The sequence below is a fragment of the Schistocerca serialis genome, chromosome 6 (assembly GCF_023864345.2).
Source record: "Schistocerca serialis cubense isolate TAMUIC-IGC-003099 chromosome 6, iqSchSeri2.2, whole genome shotgun sequence".
NCBI lineage: Eukaryota > Metazoa > Arthropoda > Insecta > Orthoptera > Acrididae > Schistocerca > Schistocerca serialis.
Window position 1 is genome coordinate 128,368,479 of NC_064643.1, and position 12,321 is coordinate 128,380,799.

General features: G+C 41.9%; 1 protein-coding gene across 2 annotated transcripts in view; it reads right to left on the reverse strand.

Moving 5' to 3' along the window:
- Nucleotides 1-12,321, reverse strand: part of LOC126484055 (retinol-binding protein pinta-like) — a 308,676-nt gene that overhangs the window by 29,576 nt on the left and 266,779 nt on the right. The window lies entirely within an intron of this gene.

A 12,321-nucleotide genomic window follows, 5' to 3' on the forward strand; every position in this document is an offset into this window, starting at 1 on the left:
GCACACACGCGCCACTGAGCACACAGCTGTGTAATGTAAGTGTTGTTGCAACAAAGCGATCTCTCACGCAATTAAAACACTGGAGCCTAACTGTCTGACAAAACAAACTTTGATCGTATAATTCCAGCACATGCAAACATTTACCAACGAATGTGCTGATCGCGACTTCTTATATTTGTATTATAACTTGGCACTCATTAATCAATTTGGCATATGTCATTGCCCAGTCTTTTTGTAGTGGCAAATCAGAAGTGAACCTATTGTATAAATATAAGCTCATTCCTACACTAGTTCAATGTATGCCTGGTGTGCCTTTGAGCACTGAATACGGCGTTGAACTGAGTAAAGCGTTGCAGTTAGAATTACTCTTCTGTTTCATGTACTGTATAAGACAGTTACTGTGATTCAGTTTCCTATATTCTCTGCTTGTGTGAAATATTTTAGTCCATGTTGTCGGATAACGTGATCAATGCAGCTACAGTTATCAGAATGTAGAAGTGGACTCGTCAGGCGAAAATGATCCGATAGAGATAAAAAATGAAGCAGGCAATCGTGAGCTGTTGAAAGACTCCTGTATACGGGAATGCAGTCTGTCAGTAGACATGGAAAGCCCAGGTGCCGAATCGTCACCTATCCTGGATAGACCCACACGAGAACAACATGGGTCTGGTTCTGATATGCTCACAACATTAATGGAAATGCTAAAGTAGGGATGTGAAGAAAGCACTAGTAAAAGAGACCAAAGTAGAAAGGACCTTACAGCAAAGACTGATGAAACATACATAGCTGTCAAGAACGTGGATGACGAATGTAACCAGAAGTCAGATGCACTCTCGGCACAGTTACATCAACAGGTCACAGAAAATACGAAACGTTTTTAGAGTGTCGAATCTGATATCGATGAAGTGCAAAAGGAACTCTGCAAGAAAGGTGCGGTTTACGGTGAGCCCTTTCAGAGACGGGTTGGGGAAATGCAGCAGTGTAAACATAGAGTGCAGCACATTGTACTGAACCAAGATGCTCGCGCATGCGATATGGAGCAGGTGTGCAATGAGATAATTAAGATGCAATCACATGTTGGCAGTGTTAAGCAGGAGATAGGGCAACAGGTAAACAATGAAGTGAATGTGATGGAGGTACAAGAGGAAACTAGGTACTGGCTATACAAAATGACAATGTCTTCCTTAGTATCGGAAATTTCAGAAAATTTGATCCAGACAGATGTTGGTATCTGAGAGATTATTTGGATCAGTTTAAGGGTGTGCTACCTTAGCTGTGTAACGAACACCAGAAGATACGATTTGTTGCATGGAGAACGGAGGACAAAGCCGGTAGATGGGAAATAAGAATCTGACAAAAACGCGAGACGTGTGCTTTGTACAGGAGTTTTTAAAACCACATATGTCCATACAATAGCAGAGTGGTGAGGAAAACAGTTTACATGATTTCAGAAGGTTTGATAGAGGACATTACAGACATCTGAAGACGCTTTTCCAAGATTATTAAGAAAGGAATCTGTTTTTAGACAAACCAATTAAGACTGAAAATACATTGTCGGTAGCAGTTCAGTAAAAGTTGCTGGTGATCCCCAAGAACGATGTCGACACGATGGCGTCGGCTTTGGGAAAACTGGATATGTTGTATGAACAAAGAGGAAAAGAAGGATCTGATTACGATAGAGAGCTGTCAGGAAACAGCGAGAGGACACCGGTATGCGATCGCATAACCATACAGGATGTAATGACCAACGTCGTAATTGAGACGGAGACAGAAGATTTGAACAAAGTTTTCGAGTTTGAAGAGGCTACTGCGGACAGTGCGGCAGCTACGCGCGTCACAACATAGAGCGCACAACAATACAGGAAGGTCTGTTGGATGACAGGGAACGAGATGCAAACAACGACCCTGACATGCTAGGAAATGTAGATTGTGTTCCTGATGCGGTCCAGTCAGGAACACACGACGTAGGACCATTGGCTATATGAATACGATGAGGGTAGATGTAACTGAGCTGATGGACGATTTGATGTAGGAAAATGATGAAGAGCCTGGTGAAATTATGCAGCCTATAGCAGAAGCCGATATTTTTTGAACTTGGATGCATGTTTTGGTCGACTCAGATTTTCAAGCTAATGCTGCGTCACAAAAGTCGTACATAATGTTGATGAAGTATGGAAGAAAAATACAAACATCCCAGTGCACAGAATATATATTACAGGAGATGCGAGGGCAAAATCAAGATAATTAAAAAGCAGGTCTTAATTACAATGAAGCAAAATGATGAAGATTGTGATGTATCAGCACTTGTGGTGCCTGGGTTGCCATTACTCCTAACCTTAGACGTTGAGTGGTTATCAAAGCAGAAAGCTTATTGGAATTCTGGAAGAGGTTGTGTAGAAATTCAGAGGAAAGAAGGGAACCATTATTGGCTTTAAAGGGAGAATTAATGATAGAGAAGTGGTAGGAGTGACTATGTCATCTTATTTATCTGATCTGCAAACAGCACCAGAGACTACCACAAAGGGAGACATCGCACCATTATGTAAGAAGCAATGGAAATGCGAAGGGAGGGCAATGTCAGGAAATCTTGATCGTACAGCTGAACACAAAATCAAGTCCCTAGAACATGAAAACTGGCCAAAAATGAAAAATTTTATACAGATCCTATGAAGGCATAAGCAGGTCAGCCATTTTTTGTACGGCAATTTATGATTCCATAGTCAGTATGTGAAATGGTGGAAGAGGAGATTCAGAAGATGCAAAGGATGAGCGTTATCGATCAGCCGATCATGCACTATAATAACACATTATTTGTGGTAGAAAAACGAGATGGTGATGTCACAATCCTGCCGGATGCACGCTCAGTGAACAACATATTAATATTCCACAGATGGACAAACGCAAAAGTTTATATGGATTACTCCACAAGTTTCTTGGTCAAAAGGTGGGGTTATATGAGGAGATCGCCATGCACGACGATTCCAGGTAGCACAGAGCATACTTCTATGGAGGAGGGAGCTACCAGTAATGTGTGCTACCGTTTGGCTTAAATATTTCTACCTCAGCTTCATAACATCACTGGACAAAGTTCCCACTGAACGATTAATCAAAAAAGTGACCACATGTGTATATGCTGTTTTAATTGCAACCTGCTGTTTGGAAAGATATATTAAGATAACTGAAGAGGTGTGCATCGCTCCTGAGAATTAGGTGTAATGGCAAATTTAGAGAAGTCGGAACTTGGAAGGGGAGAAATTAAATTTCTGCGATATGTTAACAATGCACAAGGAATTAAACCTGATGACGAAAAATTACAAGCAATTGAGGACTTTCCAGAATCTCGTTGTAAAAAATAGTTTAGAGAATTTCTCAGGTTATGTTGATGACATAGGAAGTTCATTAGTGGCCCATTACTTTACAACCTGCAACTCTTAAATTTGTTCAAAAAAATTGCTGTATTAGTGGGCTGAGGTATGCCAATGGGTCTTGAATTAATTAAAAAGGAACTGTGTAGTCCACATTTGATTTCACACCAATATTTGAATAAGGAGTTTTACTTGGCCAGTAACATTCCGGATTTTGGAATCAGTGCACATCTGTAACAAGCAGATAAGGCCAATACCAACATCATGTAAACTGTTCATCCGTGAGCAGGACTGTAAGAGAGAACGGCAATATAACATAATAGAGAGAGAGGCGCTTGCAGCCTAATGGTGATTAAAAAAATTTAGATATTATATAAGAGGTACCGTTACTTAAGTTGTAACAGACCATAAAATATTGTATTTCTTGCTCGAGAGCAAATTACCCTAGATGGGCAGTTAACTTGCAAGAATACTAGTTAGTGTTATTTAGCGACCTGGGAGCCAAAACATGATTCCAGATGCACTTTTGAGGCCGCCGCTGGGTGTACAAGATGTCAAGGTAAACACGCTATAGAGAAGGAATTGAGCATTAATTTAATTAAAGGAACGCAATACAAAAAACATATGACAAAGTTATTAAAGAATATTCGAAGGGAGCAAAACAACCAAGCATCATTGAAGAATATTACGGTGAAGTATGGTTGTGCACAGGAAGAGAGATTGAGAAAGTACTATTCGATTCATCACACCATTATTTGTTGTCATGTGGATGAGCCCATCACAAGATTGGGGGTTGTATGTTGTGAGAGACGCAACTGAGAAGCTGGTGTGGTATACGCACTTCGCTAATGCCTGCTGTGGTGCAAACAAATCTTTACAGAAATGCAAGACGGAGTGTATATTCTTTCAAATGAATGGAAAGATTCACAAGATTCTCCACAAATGTGACGTACGTCAGAAGGTGAAGACAACTACCATTGCACGCGAAGGATCTATGCATCGTATAATACCAAGAAAAGATTTGTGGCCATCGATTTACTTGATGAACTACGAAAATCTCTCTGTAATTTTACGCAACTCATGGGGGCGCTAGAGGGACGCTAGAGGTAAGGTGAAATGTTAAAATTTACTTATATCTCTTTTTACGAATCTGTGGAACTTAAACAATAAACTAGGAACTTCTGATTAACCAAGGGCCTAAAAGTATACTATTGGAGGTTTTAAGAACACGCATCAAAAATGTTTTGCATCACCACAGTTCCCAGAACTGTGGATACCGTATAACAGACACAGCCCCTTTGACTGTTCAGAGATGTCACTAAACCCATCCAAAGATGTAAACAACCATGCATGAGCAGCACCTATTAGACGAAGTGGGTCCGGTAGCCGATCAGTTCCAGCCATTCCACCAGGAAGGAGGTACACGGCTCGTGTTGTCTGTAGTTCAGCCATGCCTAGACGGTCAAAGCCGCGGTTCGATCACGTCCGCGTTGTTACTTTGGGCCAGGAGGGGCTCTCAACAAGGGAAGTGTCCAGGCGTCTAGGAGAGAACCAAAGCGATGTTGTTCGGACATGGAGGAGACACAGAGAGACAGGAACGGTCGATGACATGCCTCGCTCAGGCCGCCCAAGGGCTACTACTGCAGTGGATGACCGCTACCTACGGATTATGCTCGGAGGAACCTTGATAGCAATGCCACCATGTTGAATAATGCTTTTCGTGCAGCCACAGGACATTGTTTTACGAATCAAACTGTGCACAATGGGGTGCATGATGCGCAGCTTCACTCCCGACATCCGTGGCGAGGTCCATCTTTACCACGACGCCATGCAGCGCGGTACAGATTGGCCCAACAACATGCCGAGTGGATCGCTCAGGATTGGCATCACGTTCTCTTCACCGATGAGTGTCGCGTACGCTTTCAACTAGACAATCGTCGGAGACGTGTTTGAAGGCAACCTGGTGAGGTTGAACGCCTCAGACACACTGTCCAGTGAGTGCAGCAAGATGAAGGTTCCCTGCGGTTTTGGGTTGGCATTACATGGGGCCGACACTGGTGGTCAAAGAATGCACCGTAACGTTTGTACAATACATGAATGCCATCCTCCGACCTATAGTGCAACCATATCGGCAGCATATTGGTGAAGCATTCGTCTTCATGGACGACAGTTCGCGCCCCCATCGTGCACGTCTAAAGAATGACTTCCTTCAGGATAACGACATCGCTCGACTAGAGTGACCAGCATGTTCTCCAGACATGAACCCTATCGAACATACCGGGGATAGACTGAAAAGGGCTGTTTATGGACGACGTGACCCACCAACTACTGTGAGGGATCCAAGCCGAATCACCGTTGAAGAAAGGGACAATCTACTTCAACAGTGCCTTTATGAGATTGTGGATAGTATGCGACGAAGAATATTTTTTACAACGAGATTCTGGAAAGTCCTCAATTGCTTGTAATTTTTCGTCATCAGGTTTAATTCCTTGTGCATTGTGAACATATCGCAGAAACATAATTTCTCTCCTTCCAAGTTCCGACTTCTCTAAATTTGCTATTACACCTACCTCTTCAGAAGCGATGCACACCTTTTCAGTTATCTTAATATATCTTTCCAAACAGCAGGTTGCAATTAAAACAGCATCTACACATGTGGTCACATTTTTGATTAATTTTTCAGTGAGAACTTTGTCCAGTGATGTTATGAAGCTGAGGTAGAAATATTTAAGCCAAACGGTTGCACACATTACTGGTGGCTCCCTCCTCCATATTAGTATGTTGTGTGCTACCTGGAATCGTCGTGCATGGAGATCTCCTCATGTAACCCCACCTTTTGAACAAGAAACTTGTGGAGTAATCCATATAAATTTTTGGGTTTGTCCATCTGTGGAATATTAATATGTTGTTCACTGAGCGTACATCCAACAGGATTGTGACATCACCATCTCGTTTTTCTACCACAAATAATGTGTTATTATACTGGGTGATCGGCTGATCGATAACGCTCAACCTTCGAATCTTCTGAATCTTCTCTTCTATCACTTCACATATAGACTATGGAACCATAAATTTCCGTGAAAAACGGCTCACATTCTCTGAGCTTCAGCTTACATTCTGCCATTTATATCACCACTGGCTTACTCAAGAAAACCTGCTTATGCCTTCTTAGGATCTGTATAACATGCATGCATTGATGCAAGAGGACGTGCTACTGAGTATTGGAGATACTGGTGTGTACAGCAATCTGGACCACCACGTCTGAAGGTCTCGCTGTATGCTGGTACAAGATGCATTGTGTGGTTTTCATTAGCAATGGAAAGGGCGGAAATGATGTTGATGTCGGTTCCAATTTTCTGTACAGGTTCCGGAACTCTCTGAACCGAAGTGATGCAAAACGTTTTGTGATGTGTGTAATTCTCCGGCCACAAATAGAACGTGGATTGAGAAGGTAGAGTTGGCCATGGAACGGTTAGCCGAGGCGAAGCACTGAAGAAAGAAACGCCGTGGAGGAGAGTACAGCCAAATAAGTATTAGACAGAGGATCTTGTGTTAATTGAGTATCATAGACGCTCAAGTAAGGTGAACGAAAAGATACGGAAAATCGATCTTAAATACAAGGTCCATATTGTATTATAGGCACTGAGTGTCCAAAGACTGTCGTGAGATCTGATAAACATATGGGCAAACTCCATTTGAAGAACGTGAAACCATATTATTCTGAGCAGTCTTAAAGACTAACATACTTTTGGTTCCCAGTCAGTATGTAAACTGACATAATTCTGTAATGTGTGTGACTTTGTGGATACCCAGCGTGATACATTGCCAGTTTCTGCGTAGCATGTAAGAGTTTACTGAAATTTCTGTCAACAAATGAGTAAGAATTTTCTTTTTCTATTTAGAGATGCAGAGTGATGACCCACGAATAGCTGATACTTTGTGGGTTACTGAGAGGTACCGACGTAATCTGCAGTTCTGTCTATATTTTGTGTGTATGGTGAGATTTGTTATGTATATATATTTTTGTTGCGAAGCAATCATATAGCTAGAGTTACACTTTGCAAATATTTTCATATGTTGGCTTCTTGGATAATTTTTCTCTAACAGAGATATGAATTACTATTCTATTTAGCCAACACAGTGCACATTTACGATGAGCACAACATTTGCGATGAATGCTGTCTCAGATAAAATCATTCAGATGTTACTGATACTCATTTTTTCCTCTTTAAGGTCTGCTGTGTATATTATAAAGAGCTATTACTGTTGGACGTAAGTTAAATGTATGGTGAGTAGATTGGAGGAGCGCAGCTGCGTTAGTGCGCTGCTACGCATGTTTCATGTACGTCACCTACGGATTACTGCTAGGCGGAGATGACAATCTGATGATTGTGAACTGCGACTGTCGTATGGCGTAGAAGGGGCCGCGTAATCTGCTTCTGCAAGTGGGCGGTGCAGCAATAGACCAATGCTCCCCACACTTTCACATAACGAACACCCCACTCGTGCAGTGCTTTGAAGAGTGCTATGAGCAGTGAAAGATTTTTTTTTCGTGTAGACAGCGAGGAGTTAATGCATTTTTTTTTCTAGGAATTGTTGGCAATGCACACTGAAGCACCAAAGACACTCGTACAGACACGCATATTCGAATACAGAGACATGTTAACATCCAGAACATGGCACTGCGGTCGGCAATGGCTATGAAAGACAACAAGTGCCTGCTACAATGGCAGGTTATAAAGATTTAAGTGAGTTTGAACGTAATGTAGTCGGCGCACGAGCGATGGCACACAGCATCTAGAAGGTAACGATGATGTGGGGATTTTCCCGTACGATCATTTCACGGGTTTACGGTGAATTTGAGGATCAAATCTCCAACATCGACGCGACCGGAAAAAGATCCTGCAGGAAAGGGACCAACGTTGACTGAGGAGAATCGTTCAGCGTGACAGAAGTGCAACCCTTACTCAAAGTGCTGCAGATTTCAATGCTAGGCCATCAATAAGTGTCAGCGTGAAAACCACTCAACAAAACTTCATCGACATGGACTTTCGGATCCGAATGCCCACTGGTGTAGCATTGATGACTGCACGACACAAATGTTTATGCCTCGCCTGGGCCAGTCAACACCGACATTCGTCTGTTGATGACTGGGAACCTGTTGCTTGGTCGGACGAGTCTAGTTTAAAATTGTATCGAGCTGATGGACATGAACGGGTACAGAGGCAACCTCATGAATCCATGGACCCTGAATGTCAACAGGGGAGTGCTGAAGCTGGTAGGGACTCTCTAATGGTGTGGCGGGGTGTGTGCAGTTGAGGTGATATGTGGCCGTTGATACATCTGGATATGACACACATACATAAGCGTTCTGCCTGATCACCTGCATCTATTTATGCCGACTGTGCATTCCGATAGACTTGGACAATTCCAGTAGGACAGTGCGGCATCTCACAAGTTTATAATTGCTACAGACTGGCCCAAGGAACACTCTTCTGAGTTTAAACACTTCCTCTGGTCACCAAACTCCCTGGTAATGAACATTATTGAGCATATCTGGGATGCCTTGCAAGGTGCTGTTCAGAAGAGTCCACCTCCTCGTACTCTTATAGATTTATGGACAGCCCTGCAGGATCCATAGTGCCAGTTCTCTCCAGCACTACTTCAGTCATTAGTCGATTCCATGCCACATAGTGTTGTTGTATGCTTGCAGGAGCCCTACACGATGTGAGGCAGCAGTACCAGTTTCTTTAGCTTTTCAGTGTAAAACATGTCTACGTCTTGTGTAACGTTAATGCATCTGTACTTGCCATTGCCGTAACTTTAATGATATTATATTTTATTACATTTACCTTCATTGTCTTTGGCATTTCAAAATTGATTAACATTATATTATGCTACCTTATAATAGGCTACACTGTAGGCAGATCGTTAGATATACACGATTTCTTGGATGTCGATTGTAATCTTACATTTCCTCATGTTTGGGTCTAATTTCATGGTCATCATCTAGTTACATCTGTAACAATTGGATGGGACGCATCGCCCTCCTCCCAGCCACCACTACAGAATGGACATCGTTCCTTATTTTTCGAAAATCTCGTCCACAATTCTGAAATATTTCTGCACGGAAACGTAAACATATTGCAGTATCGTTGCCTACCACCAATCGGGTACTGATAGTCGCCTCTCTGCTGAGAGCAGAGAGCCATTGTAAATGAGTCGTGGGTTAGTTTCTGTGGTGCATGTATCTCGCAGTATCGATGACGAGAGTGCAGAATGCAGTTCACATAAATAATATTCATAACACAGAACTTGTGTATTTCATATCAGCGTTGACAGTTCACTGTTGCTGGTTAATTCGAGAATGATAAATTCTCAAATCGTGTGTCTGTCGGCAGAACAACAATCGACTAGGTCGGGTCGGCTATGCGACAAGTAATGGGAACATCATGGTAAGAGGCAAGAGGCAAGAAACAACTGTGTGATGACAATGTAAGTTTAGGCACGCAGTCGTAAAATATCTGTGCGTTGACTCTCATTTTATACGAACTGGGTAGTGTACAAGCCGAGCATTATAGCTGTTTCATTCCCAGGTGTCATACACTTTGAGTCAGTGGGCATTGTGCTTGTACTATTCTTGGTCAACCCGACTGAAAACCACATGGCGTTATCACTTGCAGCCGAATTCTAAGTTTGCTCCGTTGCTTTGCTGGAGCTCTCTACACACGGGCGCTGCCAAGGCTTGACAGGTCATATATATACAATCATTATTATGTCTTTTGTGCACAGGACTTGGTCACACCACACTTACTGTGGTTGTAGTCAGTGCAGTGCTTGACGGGATTTGCAGTCGTGACGTGAAACGTTATGTTTCAAATGTGTAACAAAGATGTCCTGTAGCTGGTGCACGCTGAAGCTCAAGACTGTGCTTATATGGGATGATTTAGATATTGATGCCACATGCAGTTTACAACAGAAGGACGACCATTTAATCAGCTAGCCACTTCCGCTAAGCCATTCCCTAAAGATCGTCTGGTAAACGGCGCCTCAACACGACACTGACTCTTATGTCTGTCTCCTCTCACTGTATCAGCACCAAATGCCCTCCTAGCATCAGACATGCGATTATCTGTTAAGTACAGAATGGACAAAAAAGGCTGAAGCACTCCTGTTTCGCACATGGTAATTTCATTCAGCACTCCTTTGATAATAACATAGTCAACCTTGGTCTCAGTTGGGTTCATTCCTCCCAAAATATTCCATATTAGTAAAATATCTGTGAAAGTTCTTGATCTCTTTCCATTTTCTAGCTCATCCAATCGTTTCACTCGTTTGTTCACTGGAAAATGAAAACTTATCCACAACCTACAGAAATATCCTACTATGTTCCACTTTTCAGGTTTAAGTCACTTAATTTCATTTAAATTAGATAAATTAATAAAAATTAATAAAAATTGATGTGATTTTGTCGTATGATGACATGCTTGGTGACTGTGGCTGTTATTTGAAGACAAATGTTGATGGTGTTGAGACGGCAACCAGCCACAAACAGCAATTGACACAACATGCACTATAAGCCAAATTAGTGTGACACAAAAGCCAAACCTAAATATGCTGCTCTCCCATACATAGGCCCACTATCATACCAAGTAGAAAACTTATTTAAAAAGAAAAATATCACAATCAGCTTTTCCACAAATAATAAATTACAACAAAAAGTATTCCATGCTGTAAACACCTCCAAGAGCCCCTACAGTAAATCAGGAATATATAAGCTCAAATGTGATACATGCCAAAAATTCTACATTGGACAGACAGGCATTAGTTTCGAAATTAGATGCAAAAAACACATTGATGCTTTAAGGCTTGGCAACTTGAGCAAATCTGCAATTGCAGCCCATAGTACTGAAGGAAACCATTCAGTGAGAAACAATGAGAACAACTTAAAAATTTTACATCTAGCAGATTCGGGGCCACTATGAATATATTGGAAGAAACATAAATAGAAACACAAAAACAGCTCTACAGACCATATTCTTAATGAAAAAACTGAGCTGACTAACACACTTTTCCTGAAAATATTCCAAAAATTAATTTCCACCGTCCAAAGTACGCTAAGTGTAAATGAATAACATGTGGTCTTACAGGGTGGTGCATTGATAGGGACAAATATCTCACGAAATAAGCATCAAACGAAAAAACTACAAAGAACGAAACTCGTCTAGCTTGAAGGGGGACACCAGATGGCGCTGCCATGGGTCAAACGGACATCAGCTGCGGTTTTTTTTAAATAGGAACCCCCATTTCGTATTACTTATTCGTGTAGTAAGTAAAGAAATATGAATGTTTTAGTTGGACCACTTTTTTCGCTTTGCCATAGATGGCGCTGTAATAGTCAGAAACGTTTAAGTACGTGGTATGACGTAATATTCCGCCAGTGCAGATGGTATTTGCTTTGTGATACATTACCCATGTTAAAATAGACCGTTTACCAATTGCGGAAAAGGTCGATATCGTGTTGATGTATGGCTATTGTGATCAAAATGCCCAATGGGCGTGTGCTGCGTATGCTGCTCAGTATCCTGGACGACATCATCAAAGTGTCCAGACAGTTCGCCGGATATTACGTCATTTAAGGAAACAGGAAGTGTTGAGCCACATGTGAAACGTCAACCATGACCTGCAACAAATGATGATGCCCAAGTAGGCGTTTTAGTTCCTGTCGCGGCTAATCCGCACATCAGTACCACACAAACTGCGCGAGAATCAGGAATCTCAAAAACGTCGGTGTTGAGAATGCTACATCAACATCCATTGCACCCGTACCATATTTCTATGCACCAGAAATTGTAGGGCGACGAAGCTGAACGTCGTGTACAGTTCTGCCACTGGGCACAAGAGAAATAGAGAAATTACGGCAGAATGACAGATTTTTTTTGAACGCGTTCTATGT